Source organism: Hippoglossus stenolepis, chromosome 3 (genome assembly GCF_022539355.2).
Source record: "Hippoglossus stenolepis isolate QCI-W04-F060 chromosome 3, HSTE1.2, whole genome shotgun sequence".
In the NCBI taxonomy this organism is placed as follows: Eukaryota; Metazoa; Chordata; class Actinopteri; order Pleuronectiformes; family Pleuronectidae; genus Hippoglossus; species Hippoglossus stenolepis.
In genome coordinates, this window is record NC_061485.1 from 10,512,638 (window position 1) to 10,538,069 (window position 25,432).

The following is a 25,432-nucleotide window of genomic DNA, read 5'->3' on the forward strand; positions in this document are numbered from 1 at the left end:
GTTGGTTTGTAAAGAATAAAAAGCGGTTGTAAGTTTGGCAAAATTAGAAAGGAAACACTCAAAAGTGTACGTGGAAGCATCGTGCATTAAACTTTTTCCATTTGTGTTTTTTAAATACTTGTGGGAATGTCAGACATTTGACGTAGTGGAAGTGATGCTGACATGAGTCCTAATCAGAAAATGTCAACAGGAATATGACTGAAATATTCTGTTAGTGAATGAAAAACACACGGTACTGTCGTTGTATGTACTTATACAAGTACACACAACAACAGTACTGTGTGTTCTTCATTAGGATATCACAGGCCAGAGAACGTGTACATGTTCTCTGGCCTGTGATATCCTAAGGAAGAACACACAGTACTGTTGTTGTGTGTACTTATCCTCTGAAGAACGCACAGTACTATTGTTGTGTGTACTTCTACACGTTCTCTGGCCTGTGATATCCTAAAGAAGAACACACAGTACTGTTGTTGTGTGTACTTATCCTCTGAAGAACGCACAGTACTGTTGTTGTGTGTACTTCTACACGTTCTCTGGCCTATGATGTCCTAATGAAGAACACACAGTACTGTGTTGGACCCTCCTGTAGCACAGGTTCCGGTCCTGAGCCTGAGATCCGGTCCGGGTTTTGTGGAGGACCGAGGCGCAGCAATCTGCAGCATCCACACACACACACACACACACACACACACACACACACACACACACACACACCGAGCTGCTGCTGCCACACACGCTGTCCCACAGGCTGCTATGAAGTTACACCATTCAAGTAAACAAAAACATTTATAGATACATTATCCCAATGACTAGATAACAGCGATCTTTATATATAGTCACAGCCATGTCCCTACGAGTGTTTTATACACACATTGCACGTCTTTAAATAACTCATCCGTGGCGCAACAAATGTTCTCACAATTACGCACAAAGAGAAACACGTACGAAATCTATCACTCCGAGGGGATAACGTGGGGCGTGTTGGGTTTGAGGGGAAAACTGCAGCAGCATGGAGCTTCTTCTTAAGAAAAACAAAAAGTGAACTTCCTGTTTCGGGGTGGTCCACAGACTGTGGAGAAAGGGAGGGAGGGGGAGGGAGGGAGGAGAAGGGGGTGCGCATTCCCGCATTGGCTGTGCAGCCAAACTCCAGGGCGCTTTGCGGGACTCCACGGCCGAACATGGGGTTCAGTTTTGTCACCGTCCGTCTGCGCGAAGTGAATGTGAGGGGAAACGCCATGGAGAAGCGATTCTGAAACAGGATAAAAGCGCCTGCGAGGAAGAAGCCGGTCCATCTCCATCCGAGTGCGTGTGCCAGAAAGAAAAGAGGGGAGAAAGAGGGGAGAGAGAGAGAGAGAGAGAGAGAGAGAGGGGAGAAAGAGGGGAGGCTTTACTGGAAACCCAGTCTCTCTCAGTCCTGGGACCCGCTGAGCTCCTCCAGCCCGGGACTGTGTGTGTTTGTGGGACCACGTCTCAAAGTTTAATGCTGAAGATCCCCGCGTCAACCTGAGGTAAGAAGCGCTGAGGATGATTTGTGTTCGCTCCTGAAATCACGACCGATTCCCGAGAAAATAACGAGTCTCACGCCTGTTTGTTGAGCTGTGTGTCAATGCTCGGATTTCTATGAATTACTTGTCTACTTTCTGAAGCAGAGAAAACTTTCTAACGTGTTCTTGAAGTGCTCTGTTGGCTGCATCTCCTCAGGTGATGGTGCGTAACTTTTTACGCATTGACTAATTGGGCTTTTCATTTCCTCCAAACACTCCAAAATCCACTCATTCTGTAGCCTTAACCTTTCTACTAACTTCAGCCTTTCTGATTTTGTGGACTCATTTGATTCCTCCTCAGTGCAAATCGTCCACTTATTTCTGTCCACGTGGAGGTTAGGTTAATCAGACATTACAGCTCATAAAATGCAAGTCTATCCACCTCTACCTCCTCCATGTCTTCAGGTTTGAGTCTTTCTTTTTGGGGGTCTGACTTCCAGCACATTTTAAAAGCCTCTGGCACACATAATGGTGGCAAGGCCGCCCCAAGAACAGCTGTTTCTTGTAACCTGGAATGCCTGAGGTGCCAATATCTTTTCCAAATGTGAGTTTCTGTCAGGACACCCACCAAACAACAACAACAGCATCACAGAGGACTGTGGGGTCAAGGCTCCGGGAGTGAAAAGCTCCTGTAAATAACCCACAAACTGCACGATCAATGTTTGAGTTTATTGAAATGTTTTGGCTGATTATTTTTGCTTTAAATCAAAGTGTTTCCTTCCATAATCTACCTCTAATCTGCGACAGATTATTGGGTCTAATTGTCTGAGTAAGAGGTGACTGTAGCTGTTAATGTGCAAAGATTAGGAGGCTGCAGGCTTCATGTAGTGGCCCTGGACTGAAGAGCGTCAACACTGGATTCAATGGAGAAGCCAAACACTTATTTATTCCAAAGTGACATTGAGAAGTGCTAAGCACACAGACCTACAACTTTCCTAAACAGTATTTGCACAGACGCGCCACACACACACACAACAACACACACACACACACACACACACACACACACACACACACACACACACACACACACACACACACACACACACACACACATAGAAAGAGTGTAATTACAAGGGTCTTAAGTAGATCTCCAAAAAACATGAGGGAAAGACAACATTGTGATTAAGCTATCACATTATTTTTATCTTAGAAATAGAATGCATTGGAATTTGAAGAAATACATAAAGTTGGAGGTGTTGCTATTTTGTGAAAGTTAGTTATAGCTCGTTTATGTCACTTAACTTGCTAAGTTATGCATCAAGAATGACTTTATGTAAATGTGAAAACCAGTTTGCAACATTTTGTCCCGTTATATAATCAAGCTAAAATTTAAAGTGCGGAATAGATTTGGCTTTTTGAATGTAATCAATTGCAGAGAGACTCCTCTCAAGGTTAATACATGTGGGGCAGAGCGTGGAACGTGCACTTGTCCTCCGGCCACACGTGAAAAGCTCTGCAGGGGAGCTTCCTCGCCCTCCCTGCTCTTTATCAAGTGTGTTAAGGCCAAAAGGCTCCTTAATGGGAATGCTCTTAAACAAATAGACCATACAGGAAGCAACTGTCCCTCTTAACAGCCAGTCACAAGAGAGGACTGATCTGCCTTATCACGGCCATATCAGAGCAGTGATAAGTCCCTATCAGGCCGAATACAGTTCAATTCGGTGTGATGGATTGCTCCGTCTTTGAGGTCGGTAAAAAACAGAGACAATTTGGATTGTGTGTCTAATTGGTGCTCTTCTGTTAATCTGATGAGAGTCGTTAGTTCAATGCATGAATGTGGAAACATCTGAACACGGACTCCTCCTCACGGGCGTCTCTGGCATTAATTATCTGGACGGCGTGTTTAATTTCTGTGCTGGCACCGCCGCCCGTCGGTCACGTGACACACACGTACCCACAGGCAGGCAGCAACAAGTGGTGTGTTTTTGTCCAGATTCCATTTTGGTCTGCTCAGCAAGAAACACGCGTCACGTGATGCCTGCAAACCCCCCCACCCACAAAACACTCCTCCCCCTCCTCCTCAACACCCTCCTCCCACCTTCCAGAAAGAGGGAGGCTAGGGGGAGGGAGACAGGGGAGGGGGGAGAGAAAGACCACCCTCACTGGGATCACAGCCCCTCAATCAGGCCCTTTCACACCCTGTGAACCTGAAACAATCAGGGTTTAATAGCAGCTGTCTGTCTGTGCCGGCCCCGGCTAAAACCACGTAGGCTCACAGCGCCGGGCCGATCGGCAGCTCCGGCTGCAGAGAAGAGACCTGGGGATGCTCCAAAGGACACATGAGCGAAGACACACACACAGACACACTCACTCCTTCTCTGTCTTTATCCCCTGCTAGTCTTCTCTCCCTTTATCTCCCAGTTTCCCCCCCCCCGTACTTCAAGGCACACGGAGAGACCTCATCTTGCTCATGTCAGGGTCTGGTATTTGGAGGTTATTTTGGTTCAGCGAGTGAGTTTGCATCGCCGCAAAGCTTTATTCACTTTGTGTGTGTGTTGTCGTTCATTGACATGGTGATTGTTCGCCCGGACCAGAGTGAATTGATTTTGGTCACGGTTGTTTTGGTTATTACTGAGCCAAACGTCCTCCCATTGGAGTCGTCTGAATGTCACCACGAGAAGCCACAATCAACACGTATGCAAAATAGTCTTTATTCAGTGTTCGGTCACACCACACTGATGATTTCACGCGATCCCATGTGGAGGAACCCATCTCCATTGAACGGCATTTAAAACATTAAATGATGCTGAAATGAAGCAGAGGAATTGAGGAAGGGGGCGTTATTAAGAAGTGCGCTGACACAAGAGGGCAAAGGCATTAGACACTTGAATTTCATTAGCCAAAGGGCACACATAATAGAAAAGGCTAATGTTGTAGTCATGGGAAATATAATTGTTCGTGGTCACTGGGCGTTTTCCCACCAGTTATATCAGACACATTTCTGCAGCAGAGATCATAACAGGTTTCTATTTCCACCTTTACGCTATTTTTCCATCAGAGCAAACGCTGGATCGATGAATCAATTTGCAAGTTGCAGCTGTTATCTAATTTTAGAAATGCACGTGTCTCAGTAAGTTGTATTTTCATTGTGCCGCAGAGTCTCTCAGCTGTTCCCTCATTAGAACGTGTAAAGTTTATTAGGTCGGCTACCGACTTGAAGTTTCTCCATCCGAGGACATCTCACTTTACCTCAGTGTAAGTCTGGCCTTGATGCGATGAGACGGAGGGTTGACTTCCATCAGGACATCGCACATTACCACTTTACTGGAAAATGCATGCAAATGGAAATGCGTGGTGTAGTTTGGTAGAATTCAGAAGGAACTACTCTCCCCACCTCTCTGGACCAAGACTCCACAGAGCTCCTGAGGTCATGGCTGGGGCTGCATCCACACTTCTACAATTTAGATCTAAATCAGTGTTGCTGCGTTGACACCTGGAGTCCAGGTTTTTGAATGGCAAAAATGGAGAAGTTTGGCAAACTGGAAAACTCCAGGGCTGCGTTGAAGTATGGACTGGAAAAAACCTTCTTTGCTATCTGATTGGTTCACCAGCGGCAAATGGAAAATGTCTCTAACAATAGGTTTGCACCAGTAACAGTTCCGCCTCATCGTCAGTCCAAGAGAAGAAATCCCTCGTCTTACTTTTCACCATCGCTGTTTCACGCTGCTTCCTGTTTACACCAGCACGCACATGTCCAGTGTACGTCAGATGGAGATCATTTCAGATATGGACCTAAAACACCCGTCTGGATGGAGACATTTTTACTGTTAATATGCCGTTTATAAAACTAAAACATACACAGGCTACTGTATGGATGCCTGGGTGTAAAGCCTGAGCCCACAGTGGTTCAACCCCCTGCAATAACACCAGATGAGGAGGTCGTGTGTGGCACAACAGGCAGCACAAAGGGAGCTGGAGGTTGTATTTGACAGTAAATGCAGTGTTTCAGTGTTAGCCTCTGCCTGAGGGAACATATGTGTATGTGTGTGATGTAGGTTTAAGCACGCCGCTGACAGTAAGAGGCATAAAAGGCAGAGCTGATCCGTTACCCATTGTCCCTCCTCCTTCTTTGAATGAGGGTGGCAGTTTTTGATACATTTGCGTGTGTGTGTGTGTGTGTGTGTGTGTGTGTGTGTAGCAGTAAGGCATGCTTACTGTTAGCGATCGTTTCATGTGGTTGACATTAGAAATCAGACTGGTGCTAATAGGAACCAGGTGAGACCGTGAGCAGTGTTCGTATTCACAAACAACCCACACTGTTACTTTTTCATTTCCCACTGTTCCACAACAACGTAACAACAGCCTGTCTCATATATTGTGGCAGTTTGGTGTTTATCTGTGGTTTGTTCCTTCTTTAATGGAACTCAAAACTTATCTGAAATTTGTTTAAAAGATGTTGATCAGCTGTGGATGATCTGGAAATTCAGATATCAAGTTGAAAAGATGGCCACTGAACTGCTGCAGTTCTAATATGGGCGTGAATGATGACAATCAATTTGTTGTATAGGTTTGAAATCCCCTGCTGACTGAATAGTTGATTTATTTGCAAGAGTGCGTTTGTGTGTGTTTATGCCTGCAGGTTCATTCACAGAGTATTTATATTCTTGCAAGTTTCTTTTAGCTGTATGTATGGAGGTACATGTGTGCAGGAGTGTGTGTGTGTGTGTTTGGCCATGTGTTTGTTTCAATGTGTGTGTTCTCAGCCACTGGTGAGTCACGGCGTGCCGTCCTGGCGGGCAGAAAGCGAAGAGGAGGCGGTGTTTATTATTTCACCAGGTTGCCATAGCCACGGTGCATTCGGGTGCTGCCATCATCAGTGTAGTTAAAACACGGTGTCTGGACGTCTCCCTCCTCACCGCCTGCATTTCTGTGACGTCTACCTGGCGGACGTAGCCAAAGGAAGAAAACTAAAACCTGTCGGGCTTAGGTTTCTCTGATGCTTAGCAGGGAAAGATCATCGTGACAGGTGATATAATGTGGGTGTGATGCAATGAGGTTTTGCAACACACAAAAGAGAATAAAACATCTGGGTGAAACGTTGCTCCAGATTAAACAACTCCTTCTTCTTTATTCCCTCTCCAGCAACACTGCAATCTCTTATTTTAATTTCTGCCTGTGAAGAAGCGAGTTTACGCCTGTTTAGCAGTTTGCACGTCAGTCACAAAACTTCCGGCACCATTTTATGTAATGAGCCATTACATCTTCCTGCTGGAATGATGATTTCTGACGTCCATGAAGCGAGAGAGAGAGAGAGAGAGACAGAGGGAGAGTTAAGAGGCATTTTCATGTTGCGTGTGTTTATGATGAGGCTTCTGGACAACAACGCTCTTATCTGAGATGAGATAGCAGCCAGAAAATCTTGGCTTGGCAGATGTTCACTGGCTACTCTCAGCTTCACATACCACACTCTCCTTAATATATATACAGGCAGTATAGATATTTATCTATAGGGACAGAATGACATTTATGAACAAATCATGCAGCAGTAATCAACATGTAGCTGCACATGAAGGCTCATAGCAGGAGTTTTGGTATCGACTCGGCATTACCAAAATCGGTTTTCAGACATATCTTTCACATATGAAGAACTTCTTTCTTCTCATCGTATTTCCAAGTTGACATCTTTGCTCTGCGTCTTCTAATCCTCTGAGTAAATGGCTCCTCTTTTCATCCTGAGATATTTGTATTCTTGCAGTTGCGCATCTGTCGCGTTTCAGAAACATCATCAACCCGCCCACTTGCTCGTTGTGAATTCTCCAGACATGGGCTCAGACTCAAAAGGTCCGGAAAATGTCTGCAGCAATATTTGTGTTCTCACATGCAGCCCTGCTGGAAAATGTCAGGAAATTGTGTTCAGTGCATGTCTGAAAGCAGCATTACTTTGCCCTATATGAACAAGTTTAACCTGTTTTTCTTCCTGCTTTAACAATAGAGTGTTAAGAATAAATAACTTTAGCTGAACAAAATATATTTTTAACAATATAAGTTTGATTTGGATCAGAAAATATCTGGTCCAAAAAAAGGTTAACATGACTTTGTCCAAGCATTTGAGCCCAAGTTTGGATTTCTCACAATTTTCACTCTTCATGGTTACTGACACATTTCAAAAGGTTTTGAGTTTTTAAACCCAGACTTAGTACATGACTGAATTAATGGTAACACTGTGACCATGTTAAGAGCTGGTCAAGGTCAAAAAGAGTAAAAAAGAGCACAGGCAAATTCTCACGTTCATAAACTCTGTAAAAACTAATTCGGACTCTGAAACGTGGGTAAATGGAGTTAAACTCAACTCAACCATATATATTTTCATGTGTGAGTGAGGACGTCAATGTGTTACAAAAACAACATTTTAAACAAAGGATGACTCAAACCACATTTGTATGGTTGGTTCATTCTGTATATTTATGAAAAAGGAGCTGTTTTTTCTTCTAGACCCACAAAAGAAAGATGAAATTTATTTCTCTTTGTCTCCCTCCTCCTTTTGTTACTTCTCTTCCAGGTCTCTATAAATATCCCTCCTTCTTTTACTCTCAGCTCTGTCATTCTTTCTCCTCTCGCTCTTCCTCTGCATCTTCCTTCTATTCTGGTTTCCCCTGCTCTGTGAGTAAAGGGACAGTGGTGAGAAGCTGCCTGGCTGGCTTGCTGGTGCCACGTTAACCAGATCAGATGCCCTGACAGGAAGTCGGTCCGCATGCATGGACGTAGCAGCGTGGCATGACTTACTACGGTTGCAGGCCAAATGCAGGCCGAGCCGTCACCGATACACTGACATCAATCCGCTGTGGGTCAAAGGTAACGGCGCCCTCAGTCAAACAGCCTCATATTTACTACAGCGGAACCGACATGACGTTCAGTCCACACGCCGCTTTCATCAGACTCGTCACGGACTCGCTGGTGATTCAGAGAAAACTGCACCTTTGTCTGTTGATTTTTTCCCCGAGCAGAAACAAACAAATAAATCCTCAGCTCGAAAACCAAACTCTACAGGACGTGATTAACAGAAGTGATGAGGTTTGCTTGTTTAGTCGTTTTTTGTGATCGCCCAAACTGAAGTGAACCAACTGGACGTTTTTCTTCTTCAGCATCAAATATTGTTTACAGCTCTGCTCCCGGTGGTCCACTGCCATAAAACATACATGGAAACTAGCAAGTCGTCTTTGTATCGAAGTTGTTATCGAGAAAATAATTCCCCTCGGCAAAGTATTGGAAGATGCAAGATATAATTAACTTTGCCTCGACAAAGCTTTGCTGCCTGATTTATGCTGGCGAGGAAGGGGAATCCGTTATGAACAGAACTGTAGAGTTACACAGAAAAGTACAGTTCCACTGCATTTGCTGCATATTTGCAAACTTAATTAAGCTGTTAGAAAAATAACATTGCTGGCAGAGTATGAGAAAGAACTTTCCATTTTCATTAACAGTGGAATTTGGTGGAAAGTCAAACGAGAGTAAAAGGGTGAATGAGAGAAACATTTCATAGTGTATGTGGAGGAGTGAGTAAGAGAGAGAGAGAGAGAGGGAAGGAGGGAGAGAGAGAGATGCAGATTGTTTTAAATCCGCAGCGAGTCAGGCTCTCAAATTTATGCCCATGGGCTGCTTCTTGGGTGGGCTGCAGGGAGGGCGGTGCGCTAGCTGGAGCAGGGGAAAGTTGCCGACTCCAGACTGCTCGCCTCGCTGTGCAGCTTGGCTTTTCCTGCTGGAACACATTTACAACTCAAGTCGTCCTGACGGGCTCGCTGACTGCCTGCCCCTGGCCTGGCCGACTGAACCTCGCTTGTTGAGCAACCTCGGCGCGCTCGTGTTAGATAGTGTTTCTCATTTTAATGACGCCTTTCTTGTTTTTTAGCACTGGAATGTTGCTGGAAGCTGCAACACAGAAGTTCTCATAAGCAAGAAAATTATCATGGTATTTTCCAGTTTTTTTTTTTTTCTCCAAATATGACACTCTATATTAAGTTTGATGAAATTCCAGGGTTAAACTGATTTCCTCTCAGAAGTAGTTTGTACTTGAGGAGCGACAAAGCCAATTCACGTCTCAACCCAAAAACTTGGATCAGATAAGGCGTAATTCTGGCTCCTCTGTATTTCGTGCCAGCAATGACTGTTTGTTTTGCTCAGCATGAGAAAGATCCGGGCCCACATCTAGCCTTCGAATAGATTCCCTGATGTTTAGGATGAAGGAGAGCAGCTCACTCAACAAGCAGCCATCGAGACGTGTTTTTCCACAGTGGAGATTCGGGCCTCGATATATAAGCTGCTCATGGTGGAGAGGCCCAGCAAATGTAAAAAATCCTCTTCAGGGTTTAGTATCGTTTGGGTTTTTACCGATATCAGTGCTAAACTGATGCTTTCAAAATGGTACCGGATCCTAAACGGTGCCAGAACCTTTTCTTTTAAAAAAAGGTACAAAACAATGTTTGATAATAAGAACGTCTTTTTTATTGCTGCAAGTTGAAGTTGAACATACTAACTGTTAATAGTTGAAAGTATACGTAAGTATGAAAATATAAATACACGCAAAATCTGCAAACAAATTTACGCAACACAATATTCAAATTTTCAGACATTTGCAGCTCGTCCCGGTGTCTGAATCCTTTCACTTGACACAGCCACATTGTCGAGGCATTTTGTTGTTGTGTCGACTCGAGTGAGAGGTTGCTACTAACTTACTGCAGGCTAACATTACGTGCTGCCTGAGCCATGAATGAATGTGCAAACTAGACACGTACGGGATGTTTGTGTTGCCTGTAAGCAGGACAACTATTTCAGTACATAGCTCAGGAACTAAAATCGTTGCGATTGAGTCTTCCTCTACTGTTCTTACATGAATTCTTGTAAAAATTGAATTCACTTTGTTTAATTAAACAATTTACATCTGTTTGAGTTCTTCCTCCTGTTGGGTCCTGCTGCACTGAGAAGCCTGTGTAGTGTTGAGTTTCTCAAACTTTTGAAGACAGGGAGGTTTTCCCTGCCTCAGCAGCGGCAGCACAGGCCCGACTGCACAGAGAGCGATGACATAAGCAGCATGTAAATCAGCTTTCAGCAGAGCAGTAATCTTAACTCGAAATTTAGAGGCTGGTTCACCATGATTATGTGCTGACACATCCCCACACACACACACACACACACACACACACACACACACACACACACACACACACACACACACACACACACACACCACATACACTACAACAAGAAGAGGGAAGTAAACAAGTAATTGCATGAAAACGGCTTTAATCACAAGAAATGTGTATCTTTAAAAAAAAGTCAAGACAAAAAAATCCTCTACTTATGAAAAGAAGAGACATGCATGTGGGTGTGTTTCTTCTTCTTCTTCTTCTTCTTCTTCTTCTTCTTCTTCTTCTTCTTCTTCCCAGTAGTCCCGGTTCCTTCCAGCCCGTGTGTCTGGAGCTAATTTACTCTGAAGGTATTACGGTTATTGGAAGGCTTGTAAACCATTAAGTCTTTATTTACAAGAGAAAGAAAAGAGGGTCTGGGTAACAGTGTGGGGGCGAGTCGGGTCTTGGTACGGGCGCTGACCCCACTGTAAGTGATCAGGACTACGGAGTTCCTCGACTGGCAGGCCTCGTGGGACATCTGGTCCTATTTGCAGCGAACTACAGACCACTCGTCAATTACATAATTGTGCCCATTAATTACACGAGGAGGGGCGACATTTCCTGTTAGCCAATAACTAACAAAAAGAGAACCAGTAAAAGAAGGACTCTGAGACACATGATTACAGCGTGTGGGGTGAAACATGAAACATGGCCTCCTGTGTATAGGAGAGGACAGAGGTGAAAAAGCCACATAGTATATTGTATTTCCACGGTTATGATGAGGAGAAGGTGTGATTGTCCTTTGTGTAAATGTTCTTCTCGAAGTGACGTGGCAGAGCAGCTGTCAGTCAAACACTGGGGACAGTTTGTTGTCACGTCACTTTTCAGCAGAGCCACTGTTTTTGGCCACACACAAAGCTCCCTGCAGGTCATTTCCCCAGGAGAGAGGAGCAGGAGAAATGGCTCACCTACGTGTTGTGACTGGACGGCTGCAGGTGCGATGGCCGTGGCGAGTTTCACACCACGGTGGCTCTTCTGAGGGGAGCTTCTGTTCCCGTGGAATGTGTGGTCACCACTGGGTTCCAGCACCATAGGAGAGAAAGTAAACACATTTAAAATGCCTATTAGCCAAACTGGATACCAAATGATCGGATCGCAGTTTTTTTATTCGTAGAGTTCAGGTAACTTGAAGGATAGGTTCCAAATTTCGGAAGTCGCTTCCAGACATGCAATCATGCAACTATCGGGAGGGGCTGTATATATGTGACAATGCAAATGTCCGAGTCAAGTTGATGTGATTGTTGCCTCTCCTAAAGTGATTTTAAAATACAGTGAGTAATGAGGGAACAAATACCCAAAAATTGTGAAACATGTCATTTGTCATAATTTCCCATAGTGACACCTTCAATTCTCTTTCTGTCTAACCAACAGTCCAAAGATATTCAGTTTACAAACATTTATCTCATTTATCAATCATTACATTTAAGAGGCTGAAAGGAGCTGGAAAAAAGTAAACCATGATTCGATTATTGTAATGGCCGCTGCTTATCTTTCTGCACACTGACTCTGTTGAATAATCTAATAATAGTTGCAGCTCTGCAAAATAAACACTCCTCTGAATAACATTCTACTCATCCTGAACGGTGTGGATGCAATATGGTGCAAGCGAGGATGCAAAACGGGATTAGTTCTGCGGTTCCCATGCCGTGAACTGACCTGCTGCTGCACTCAGCATGAAACAAATGTTGGAATGACAATGCGGCTGTCGCAGCTGTTGTTTTTTCAGGTCCGGAGTTGTTGTCCTCCTCCTCCTCCTCCTCCTCCTCCTCCTCCTCCTGTACTTCTTTCTTCTGATGCTCCTCTTGTCCATGTTGCTGTCTTCATGAACGTGGGGGCTGTGGGACAGGAGCTCCGACAGCAATGCACCTGCTCACAGAAGTTTGGGCAGAGCGTGAGACAACGGAAGAGTAAGTGGCGGGGGAGAGACACACTGTGTTTCTGCGGGTGAGAGAGGGCAGGGTACAGTGAAAGGAGTGAGGCTGTGAGAGGGAGCCGCTCGCTCTCTGGACGACGGGGAGCATGGAGGTACCACGCTGGGCATTTATGCCAGGCTTATGGGACCAGACTCAGCTGAATACACAGAGGGTCAACAGGGATCCACGCTCACTCTTCTTTTCACACAGAGCCGCCAACGCTGTGTGTTCGCTCTGTGATGGACCGGCGACCTATGCAGGGTGGTTCCCTGCCTTTTGCCACAGTGCATCATGGGAAAAGCCCCAGTTCCACCCTCAGAAAAGGGAAACTGTAAGAATGAATGGATGAGAAACACTGCCAGGGTGTATAGTACTTTCTTTACTACCTCCGCCAAGGAGGGTACGTTTTTGTCTGCGTTTTTAATTGTCAGTTAGCACTATGACGCAAAAACTACTCAGCCGATGTTGGGTAGGGGCCAAAGGAAGTACCCATGAAGATCCTTAATTTTTTTCTTTCCCTTGATTTCTCAGAGAATAATTCATGGATCTTGAGGAAAAATTTAGGGGACTGATATTTATGAGTGTGTGATATTTGGTACAGATACAAACTAATATTCGGATCTTGTGAATTTGAATGTGGTCTCATAAGGGGACGTATGAACTCTACTGAGTGCCATTGTAGTTCATACTTGTTTTATCACGATCTCTATACATCACACAAACTGGGTAATTATACTTTTATATGGTCTATAAACCCCTTTAAAATGTATACGGATTAAAACACACATTAAAATAAAGTTTATGAAGTAGCCTTGCTCCAGTGGGTCCCAAGATAAAACTGCAGGAATTAAGTGATTAGGGAAATTACACAAATACACATTTCTCATTCGTAAAGTTATATTCCCTTTGGACTTTTCTCTAATCTGTTCTTGTTTTTCACAATTATTGGCCAATTTTACTAACTTGTTGTAAGAGCACAAAAACCAATACACACCAGTACACATACAATATGGTATCTTACCTCTCCTCTTTTAACAATATGATAATAATTTTATGATGATATTTGATGTGCTTTAAGGCAGAAGATGTGGAAATTACAATTACACCTGTTACCAAAAATCATTCTGAATATTCAAGTGATGAAGTTGATGAAGTTTACGTTATTCTACCAGGACACAACTTCAAGAGTATTTGCAATACAGTTGATTCACAGTGTAGTACAAATGATACATGAAACTTTCAATATACTTTTTTACAAATATTGGCAGCCACTCAGAATTTACATAGTTTTGCAAGTTTTCTGTTGCTTATGGTCACATATTGGTTACAGTGGGTTAATATTAGGTTATAATGTCTCAATTAATGTTTAAATAGAGTTTAATGGCAAATATGTAACTCTGAGTTTTTGCATCTGGCACCATTTATGCTCTAATCAAAAGAAAAGCTTGGCCATTGTCCACTGTTCTCAGCCATTGATCTAACCGAGTCTTTCCATGAACACAAAACCATACTGTCTCCCGATGTGACGACTCTGCAGCAGGTTGGGACTTTGTTGGACTTTCCCGACGGCTGATTATTTCCCCAGCAGTTCAACCTCCTCTTGTCCATCACTCTGTTTTTGCTATTCCCATTCAGGCCGGGACAGGCAGTTGTTCTGCACCTCTTTATTGGCCCTTATTAGCCGGCACCTGTAGTCCATTAAAGAGCCCCGGTGTGCTGACAGGCGGACAGATTCGTACTGTCTCTGAGTCCTCAGTGTGGTCAGAACAGCACTTCATTTTGGAAAAGAACGGAAATTTGTTATGCTGCGGAGAACAATCGCTGGATGTTCAAAGTTTCAAACTCTGAAAACCCACAGGATCCCGGAGGAGTTATTTATCGACTCTTCTCGAGCAGCTGTGGAGCAGAAATGTGGTGAGCACTTGTGCGTTTAGTGCATGTCAATGTGTCCGTGTGAATGTTAAGTGTTGTGTGCATGTGCTCGGGCTTACAGTGGGCGAACGGCCCCAGATGGGGAAGTTGAGCAAGGAAGTGAGTTGTTGATGATAACCAAAAGTTTTAGGTCCCTTGTTATGCTGCATGTGTCAGGTTCTGTGATGTGATTGGTATAAATGTGAATTGTTGTGCTTGAAGAAATCTGAAAATCTGTAGTTTTTGAGTAATCCTGCTGTCAGACAAACAAATAGCAATGGAAACACAACTTTCATTTTATTAACTCTACAAAGGAGGTTATTTTTTCACCCAAGATTACACATAAACTACTCTGGAAATTACCATGAACAATTGTGGACAGATGCAATATCGATCAGGGAAGAAGCCATTACATTTTGGTGTGAATCCAAATCATGGGACGGTTCTTGATGAAAAATGGCTTATTTATGGAACCAATATATATATGAGGGTGTGCAATTTCGTGCTGATCCAAGTAAAAATGGGGATCTAGTGAATTTACATGTGGTTTCATAAGGGGACTGTTGGCGGAGGTATACTCTCCACTGATTGTGATTCGAGTTGCATATGCATTAGATGCTTAATTTGCTAGACCAAGAATTTATTCTTTCAATTGTTAGATGCACGTCTCAATGTGATTTGGCCCTTGGGGCAAACGTCAGGAATCCATTGGTTTTCAGATTAAAGATTTTCAGTGGAGAAAAATAAAAAAAGTCTGGATAGTTCCACCTCATGTTCTTATGACAGGTTCTTTATGTGTGACCCACATGTCAGATGCATTTTTGCACATCTATTTCTTATAATCAGCATTTAAGTAACTCGAAAACACGAGCATAACACTTACAGCTGATGGCGAGCCGAGTCCTTGTGCACCCCTCCACCCCTCCACCCCCTCCCACCACCCCCACCATGTCTAGTGTGTCCCGGCTCACACTCCAGCTTCCTGTGGGATAGAGCCAAGCCTCGGGGCACAGGGATGTCTGCTTCCAACCAATGAGCTCTGTCACACATGTTCCGGCTTGTCAGACGGAGTTTGTGCGAGGGTGACTGGGTGTCAGAGTGAGTGCACGCATGTAAGGGCCTATGTGTCTGTTGGTTGTCTTCCTGTGTGTGTGTGTGTGTGTGTGTGTGTGTTTACATGTGCAGAGATACAAGTGCTTTCTCTCTGTGGGTGGAGGTAACTGTCTAGGACGTGGTGAAAAATTCAATTAGTAGGAGTTCACAGGCCGACCAGGTTCACCTCAGGTTGCCTAAACACAACTTTGTCTCGGAGTTTTTTCTCGGGGATGGCAGCGGAAAGTCTCCGAAATGTAAAAGTCTCTGTAAAACATTCACTATCTCTTGTTGCAAAGGAAAAATAAACAGTACGTAAACGCGATACTTGCACATCACCGGTGCTATTTATTAGTGTCAAACTGTTCATTCAGCAAGAGATAAACACAGGAAAAGTGTGTGTGTTCCCCCGAAAAAAGAAGACAACAGCTCACAGATGGAGTTTTTTTGGAGACAAAGAGGAAATGAAAATGTGGATTTTTATATTGCTAAGACTTAACATTCTAAAGAGGCAGTTTTCACATCAGATAATATTTATTAGAGTTGTTTCTCTCTGTGCATTCACGTGCTCCTCGGAAGGGTCGATTCCCAGAGTTGTGAAGTCATTGTTCTGCCTTTGATGTGTGCATGTGCTTTGAAATTGTAATGTAGAAAAACATGGACCTTGTAAACCCAATGTGTTAAATTCATGTGTTTAGATCGTTTAAACTACATCATGACACGTCTTTGGTAATAATGAAGAGTAAAAAAAGGGATCCGGTCTAACAGGCATATAAATGATTAAAAAAAGATGTACATTAATCATAAAAATGTCTATTGGCAAAAAAAAATTGTTTGTGAGAGAGGGACAAACATATTTAGAGCTGATAGTAAAATTATGGTAGTTGGTTTCTAAGTGACGTTACTCTACTTAATCTGCCAATTCCTGATTAACTGATAAATGTTAAAAATGTACTTTGGCTGTTCACATGTTTGTTCCACAGTTTGTGGTATAAAAACATGATCTACGTGTTTTTCCGTGTGTCTTCACTTTGAAGTGTTTACACATACAGTGGCTCACTTTCACCTGAGCACGTCTTCCCCTGCTGGTCGGCCATCAGAGCAGACTGGTGGTGTGTCTGAGGTGTGTGGTTTACCACCATGTCGATGCCTGGAGGCCTCTCGGTGTCTGTTGTCACCATGTGCACACAGACACATGTTGTGTTTCTCTGATTGAACGTTTACTGTATTTAAAATTTATTTTACACCTGCTAGAAGCATTTTAACAGATATTCATGATATTCAATATTTCATCCATGGATGTAATAGTCATGTTCCAATATTAGAGATATGGCAGAAGGTGATTTTCCTCGACAACCGAAAATAAAACATTGTTTATAAAACTCATCCTATTTTTTCTTTACAAAATTAAAGTTTATAACAAATACATTTTTTACAGCTCTAAAACATTACATTTTTGTTGTGTACTACGCGTGTCTGAGTATTCCACTAGAGGGCACACCACAGAACTAAGACCATATAGAATTTACGAATTTGCATTCTGCCCCTACACTGCCCCTACTGTTCATGTGCGTACTGCAACTTGCTAACATATATTTTCCTTTTTTCCTTAGGCCTTATTTTTTATAAATCTTATATCTGCATATGTCACATAACTATTTTGGTCCGTTCCTGATTGACTGATCAAACACGCAGTGAAAGTTTGAAGTTAGTGTGGAAACATTTTAGTAAGCTGTGTGGCTCACAAATCAAAGTCTGAGGTCTGAATCAAGTTGTGGATTTTTGGACTGTTACGCCCTTAATACGAACACATGCATATACTTTCACACGCTCACCTTTCCTTACACAAACTGTAATACACCCTCAGGTCAACAAGAGAGTTGGTTTAACCTCAGCCAAGTGGAGTTTGGAAGCTGGGGGGAAGTAAAATTAGCAAGTGGAAGATAATTCACTGGTTTCTCCTCTCCTCTCCTCTCCTCTTCCTCTCCTCTCAGTAAACATACTGAAGAGCAAACGTTTTTAACTTGGAGTGTTAGCGCCAGAGCTCTTCTGCTAACTGACCCGGGGCTCTGAAGAGCTGCACATAACAGGCGCCCACATTGGCTTTTGTGTGCAGGAGGGTCTTTACATAACCCGCGTAACCAAGCACATTGTCTAGCAACCGGCCGGCCACTGAAGGGCCTTGTAAATGGAGGAGGGGGGTCCGCTCGAGGCGAGACCAGTAGCTGGGTTGAGAGGCTGGTGGAGCTAAGCTATAGGTGACTGAGGGTTAGTTGCCTGATAAAGCTCTAAGGATACTGATTCCATGAGCTCCTTGGAAATGAAACTGCCAATGTTTTCATACTATTAACTTTATTAGAAACTAAAATGGCAGTCAGAGAACGCAAACCACTCCCAAGGCCCAATAGCCCCCTAATGAAACCACATATAAAAATCACTAGACCCAGATTTTAATGTGGGTCTAGAAAATAAAACATTTAAATATAAATATCCCCTAAATGTGCCTGGATTTTCCTCAAGACCCATTACTTATTCTCTGAAAAATCAATTAAAATGTAAAAAAAACCCTCTATCTAACAATGTCAAAGAACATCCGTATTAAAAGTTTTTCAGTAATCTGTCCAGTAGTTTTTGCCTAATCCTGCTAAATAACAGACAAACAATCTTAAACACAACCCAATTTGCGGGGGAAAAAAATGCCTTCCCATATAAAATTTGAATTCCTAAGGTATCCTGACAGCTTGATGTAAAAGAAAAACGGACTTTATTCACAAACTAGCCACATCTGCCAATGTAAACCAATTTTTTGGTTACCTAACACCCATCACTATGCACCGTACACTATTGCTCCACAAAGTCCGGCCTTCTTCAACCGTTTCCTAGTTGTTGGTTCTGAGCCAGAATTCCCTCGGAGCTGCCCAGGATGTTGAGGTATATTTTTCCTCCCCACTCCCAGTGATTCGTTTTTTTTTTTTTTAAAGATGTTTTTTTGGCAGAAGAGAAATGTTTGCATGCCTCTGTCATTGCACGGTCCAGATCACACCCAGAACACTCCAAGAACTCTAATAAGTACTGTCAGGAATAATTTTTAAAAAATATTTTAGTAGCAGGTCTTGTAATAGTAAGGAAATCGCCCAAATTATGATTATTATTTTACAGTATTCATTACTTTCTAAATGTTTTAGCCTTGTAGGAGTTGAGCCTGAAGCTGTTTTTTTGTATTTACTTCCATGATCCGGGTATTTTGTCGTCAGAAACGCCTTTAGCTCGGAGGCAGCTTCACTTTGACTAACACCAATTGTCCTCGGGCACTTGTAAAAGTCATTCGAGAGGCAGAACAACAGGCTGGCAACTGTGATTTTGACACAGAGACTCATTATCAGCTCCACACTTCACCTTAGATCAGATGATAATGACCCATTTATCACCGACACTTGATGCCCCTGTCATTCTTAGCAGCTCCCTGCCAGGACAGAGGAAGCTTTTACTACTGTTCCTGCAATGTTGCCATTGTCTTCCAATACACAAAGACAAGGTGTCCTGATGGCCCCTGATGGCCCCTGATGGCCCCTGTGTGAGTCCCCGGATGGCCCCTAGTTGCACCACTGAGAGTTTTCTCGCTATTGTCACCCAGCTGCAATCACGCTGCACGGCCAGAGTATCGGGGCAGGGGGAGGAGGATGTGGCTTGTGTGGGTGCTTTGAAAAGATGTGTGAAATAGGAGTATGGGTATTAGGGGTCTTGGCTCAGCTGGAGGTCTATTGTGCTGAAGGCTGAGCCCCCTACTGGCATCCATGATCTCCTCCATTGACAGAGAGGTTCTGCTCCGCTCCCGTTTTTTTAATTCTCTCTCCCTCTCTCTTTCTGTCGCTGTCTTGCACCCTGTGTCTCTTCATCTCCCCCTTTCAGCGCTATTTTCGCTCTGGGGCCCCGTTCATACCTGACATTAACATGCGTCCGGGGTGAGCCGATCTCAAGTAGGCAGCTCTGAGTATGTCAGTTCACACCTGGCAGCAGAATGTGCCTCCACATGTGCTCAGAATGACCGATGGAATCGGATCTCACGTCCCTGCTCTGTGTGCAAATAAACACGTACATCGTCTCTGCTGGCAAAGACCAAATGTGTTTTTAACCGGCGGGAGGCAGCAATGCACTTCCTGTGCCCGAGTCTGCTGGAAATTAAAACACAAAGAAGAGAAAATCAGAACTCTACAGACTATGTCTGTACTTATTTGTTGTGTAGCTCCTTCTGCAACTAACAACTAACAACCAATTGCTGTGTACTTCCTGTGTACACTGGCTCCAGCATATCCTGTGTACACAAGTGGTCACGTGTATATCTGTGTTTTCAGGCATGTTAGTATGGGGGCGACAGGGATTAAAACTGATATGGAGCAAAAACGCTGCTGTGGTTGGAGATTGTTTTCATTTTCAAAAGAAAACATAGAAGTGTGGATGTAGCTTGTGATTCAGGCGTCATCGCCCAAAGTCAGTGTTCAACCTCACCGATGCTCTTATAGTTGAATGGAACAAAATCTCTGCAGTGCAATTCCATTATCCTGAGAGCTAAATCCAACCAGAAAGCTGCAGTCTTATGTGGCAGCATAACAACACCTATGGTTCTGTACTTTTTTGTTTTACTGTAGCTTTTACATCTATTTGCATTGATACAAGGGAAATAATTCTCTTTCTAACCCTCTGCCCCCCCCCCACAGTGTGCACGGGGTGAGTCGGACGCAGGTTGTGAGCATGTTTCGGACAGACTGTGAATGTGTGTGTACATACACCTATTTGCACAGCGTTATCCAGCTTGTGTGAGGCCAACAGGAGTCGCGCAATTGTCAATAGTAGAAGTCTATAAAAACCCGTCATTGACAAAGAGAGAACAAACAGCTGCGGTTTGTTCAGGATTTCCTAACAAACACTCCACAAGGAGGGCTGCGGATAGTGAGGAGGGGAGAGAGGGAGGCAGTCAGGATTCGACTCTCACTGCGTAACATCAGAGGAAAGTGTGTGTGTGTGTGTGTGTGTGTGTGTGTGTGTGTGTGTGTGTGTGTGTGTGTGTGTGTGTGTGTGTGTGTGTGTGTGTGTGTGTGTGTGTGGTGCTTTTCACGCTCCAGGTTATGCTACTCAGAGGTGAATAGATATCTGTGTCTGGATATCTACGTGCACATAAACACACCAACACACGGCGTGACAGAAGTATTCCGAGACTTGATTTGAGAAGCAGCAGCAGTAAGCTACCACAATGGAGTATTTATAAAAAGATTTATAAATAAAAATGTTCTATAAATAAAAGTTCAGCTTTTAAAATTCCAAGTGTATTATCAGCAAAATAGAAATAAAAGCACACATTATGTCGAATTGCCTTTCAAAATTTCCCCTTTATTGTGTTATAATGATTGGTTTATCAGATTAGCGTCGCAGAGTGCTTTAATCCTAAAAAATGCAATATATTAGGAGATTTTTCTAAATGATTTATTTACAGATCTGCAAAACACACTGTATCCTCACTTAACCTTAAAGAACAGACAGAGGTCAAACGGATATCTGGATGGCTTTAACACATACCACATGGGAACAAATGCCTGGAACAGCTTCTTCTTGTTTTCCAGTCCTGGGCTGGTTGAGCCGCTCACTGCATGAAATCCCCCGACTCGCTGTATTCCTGTCAAATAAAGGCAGTAAATGTAAGAAAAAGTACAGAAAGTAGATAATAAAATTGACTAAACTTTTTCAGACTTCCACTTTTTATGTGCAGGCTTAAAAATGACAAATACAACATCAGAAAAAAAGCTTTTAGTTTAAAGACTGATTTTTGCTCCTCCTGAAGTGCTTTTTATGAGCAGAGGATGACAAACAGCAAAAACAATTATTGACTATTATATTGGGATAATTATTGATAAAGTAAAAAAAATCATTCTGGAATGAAGTGGAGTAGAAGTATAAAGAATGGAGGCAGCGTGAAACCAGTGCCTCGTATTTGTAAACGACTTAAGTTGCTTTCCCCCCTCTGCAAACACACTGTACATGAAATCATGCCACAGGGGTCACGAGTTGACCGTGCGTGTGTTAATGAACTTGTTCCATAATTTATTGCGCCCATAGCCTGGCATCACCATAAAGAACTGAGGAGTTGTCTGAGCCTCTCGTGTCTGTTGTAAATCTTTTCAGCTGGTACGAGCAGTAAGCCCGGGACAAATGTTCCTGCCGACCGCTTGTGGTCTGCGGAGAGGAAATGAGGAAGGACTGTGGGACCTTGTAAAAAAATAAAAATAAAAATAGTGTCCCCGTCTGGCTGGTCAGGAAACCTTTTTGTTGGCTGCAGTGGCTTTTAGCTTCGGTGACTATTCTTTTACCTGCTAATCTCAGTCGATATTAAACTCGCTCCCTCTCGTGATCATTTCCATTTACTCTCACTTAGGGTTGTATTAATGCATTTCTTTCCTTGTTAAGGGCACTTGCTAATTAGTAAATGTGTGAAATGTGAATGACAACAGTGTCCCTGGCTCACACTGTCCCTCGGGATAAGTCGCCACAATAGGAGCACCACACTAGAGCCCTTGTGCAAACAAAGTGTTCTCAAATGAAGGAGGCATTTAAAAATGATCGCTCTCCACAAACAGAATGCAACCCTTCTCTCTTTGTCCTGCCACGTCCCCTCTCCCTCCCTAAAACTCCCTCTTTTTGTTATTCTCGCCATCTCTCTCCTCCTCTCTCTCGCCTGCCCCTGTCCCCGTTAAAAGACATTTGGCCCGTGCTAAACCTGGAGTGACAAATATCCCTTCCTCTCGTCATCAAAGGGCTATATCTGGTTTTCAGGGGCTGATCGGCGGAGGAGTGGTAAGGAGAGACGGAGGGATGTATACACGTTGGAAACAGGGAATGAGTGGCCAGACTGGGGGAACGAATGAGGGGGGAACTGGGATCGGAGGTAGAGAGCGGAGTGATTAAAATTCATCCCACGGTGCAAACAAAAGGAGGAATGAAAAAGGAGGAGAATGCAGGAGAGAAGCGAGGGCGAGTGTTGGAGGGGGTGGGAGGGGAGTGTAAGAAAGATTTGGGGTGAAAGGAAGATTGTAAGCCTTAGCAGATCCCTGAACAGCCCCCCACCCAAAATGACTGCCTTTGACTCACGGCACAATTATCCTGAGAGACAACGGAGAAGAAGGGAAGGTAAAGGGAGGGGTGTAAGGAGAAGTAGAAGATGGATAGATGAAAAGCGAGAGGGAGAGAAGGAGAGAGGACATTAATTATTCGGCTTGGCCTTCCCTTCCCCAAGTTTTGCCGAGGCCGACTGAACAGGGGTCAACAATTGACTCAATTACAAGACAAACTCTCCAAGGGCCCTACACCGCCACTCACCGTGGACCCTGCAGCTCTCGGGCAGGCTGTTGATTTTTTTTCCTCTCCCTCTTTTTTCTTTGCCAGTAAATGTTTGCCCCTCTTCAGGTGCCCCTGGCAGACGCAGGAGCTCCAGGCCCCGGCTAGACTTTAACCTTTTCAGCCACTGAATGATTCCCCCTCTCTGTTCTCTGTGAAGAGTCGAAGGGAGAGAGGGAGCGAGGGAGTGAAGAGGCAGATGAAGGGCTAGAAGCCTTCTCTTTGTCAGGCTTTATAGCTGGTAATGAATAAAAAACGTCTGGTGACCCGAGAAGAGGGTTTTTCTTTCTCTCTGTCGCACAGGTGGACTTTTTCTTTTTCAGTCCAGTCGGCCTGGAGGATAAATCTTTTACAGTGTATGAAGGAATGATAACAACTTCAGGGTTTCATGCAAAATTCATGAGGGGATTTTACATGTAGGACGTGTTACTGTATGAACAGAGATTTGACTGTTTCTATTCTCACGATTAAATCCTCAAATCCAGGTAGTTATTCACCTGTGATGTCACTGTTTAATGACATGTTCATGATTTTGTAATTTGGCAGTACTTTTATTGTATTAATCACTAAACTGTACGAGGCTAAACTGCATCAATGATTTATATTCTGCTTGAAATAACAAAAGTTGGATAGTTTTCAATCAATCAATAACATTTTATTTGGAAAGCCCATTTTCACAAATCACAATTTGTCTCATGGGGCTTAACGAGGTGCAACATCCTCTGTTCTTAACCCTCAACCAGAGGGCTCCAACCCCAATAATTATCAAATTAAGATATAATAAAATTTATTTTTAATGAACCCCATGAAAAAAGTGGTCAAAATGTTTGCCAAAGTCGGAACTAAACAATAAATTACAGTGTTTTTTTTCCATCAACACATGAGTGCAGAGGATATCGTACTTCGTCATGACTCCTGTGTTCACACCTGTGTTTTCTGTTTGCGACGCCGGCCTCATCACTGAACGAGCGAGAACTTAAGGGAGCGTTCAGCATTGTTCCGGATGACCCTGAATTGATAAGGTCAGCCGGTACAGTGAGGAATGGGATCTCAACAATGGCTCCCCAATCCTTCTCTTGTCAGTCAAAAGGACTGCTCAAGCATAGTACCGCTCAGCGCGCTCTCTCTCTCTCTCTCTCTCTCTCTCTCTCTCTCTCTCTCCCTCTCTCTCTCTCTCTCTCTCTCCTCTTTTTTCTGGTCCTCCTCTTCCATCAACTCTCTTCTTGTTCTTCCGTTGTTACTCTTTGTCACCCTCATTTTCTCCACCTCTCCGTCCCCGTCTTTCTCTCTTTCTTTCTATCCCGTCTCATTCCCCCCACTCCTCCTTTGTAAAAGAGAAAGGAGGGCATGAATACCACACACAGACTCTGAGTCACTCGCTGCACAGCAACATTACTGCCGCCAGATTTTTTCCGTCTCAACTGAATCACTTTACCTCTTTTTTTTTTCTCTCTCTCTCTCTCTCTCTCTCTCTACAGGAAACGCTGGTAAACGTGTGTTCTCTACTTTTTTTTTGTCTTTAATTTCCCCGACGTCAGGTCCAAAAGTTCAGGTTTTTTTAAGAGTTTAGAAAGTTTATAAAGAGTTTCATTAATTGAGAGAGACAGAGTCTATGTGTGTGTATTTCTTCAAAATAACATATTGTGCATCCACCTGAGACCAGTGTGATAACCTATTTTTAATAGAACAATAATTATCAAAGGTTACGATATATTCTAAATGTGAAACAAGTAAATCTGAATGAGAAGTAGAAGAGGACATTTAAAATGGCATATTGTCTCTAATTGTTAACTAAACACATAATTTGGTACAGGAGTCTACTTCTGAGGAGGCTTCCGTTTACCATAACACATTTATTTAAACATCAACTTTTTCATTTTGAGATGAAAAGTAATTTAAATCTGATTTTAAGACTTTCATTCAGTCTCCTGGAAGAGGAAATAGTTGGATGTCGGATGGTCTCGCTGTTGCAGAAATGTTCAGGCACAGTGCAACACATCCCACGTCAGAAATATATTGACGGAGAGGGATTCTGAATGGGATCATCTGAAAAAGCATACTTGCAGCTACTTTTTTGATTGTGACAATTTGGATATTAAAGTGAACAGTTTTTAAAACTTGGAAAGTAGTGATTAAGGTAACTCAGACATGGAGTGAATGCAGAGTTATGTAATCGTATAGGCGGATGTCATTAAAGTCAGTGGAGAATGTAACGCTCGACCAGAGTGAGTGGCCACTGTTCACTTTAAGTCCTTAGTAGTTGTAGTTCCAAAACTGTCACAGCCGTCTAAAGGAAGAATCCTCCACCAATGCAGACACAAGGCGTGTGTGTGTGTGTGAATGTGTGTCTTTAGTGAGCCATTCACTAGCTGGTGACGTAAACTGTGCCGTTCTTTTTGTGTTTGTCACATCAGGTCCTTTGGGTCATCAGGGCCGTCGCCCGCCCTCTCTGTTCCCTGTG

At 43.4% G+C, this 25,432-nt stretch overlaps 1 protein-coding gene across 1 annotated transcript in view; it reads left to right on the plus strand.

Moving 5' to 3' along the window:
- The first annotated feature begins 1,130 nt into the window (after positions 1–1,130).
- Positions 1,131–25,432, plus strand: part of gli1 (GLI family zinc finger 1) — a 51,700-nt gene continuing 27,398 nt past the window's right edge. The window contains exon 1 of the mRNA XM_035152528.2: positions 1,131–1,511. The gene's annotated coding sequence lies outside the window, so the exon portion shown is untranslated. The remainder of the gene's footprint in view (positions 1,512–25,432) is intronic.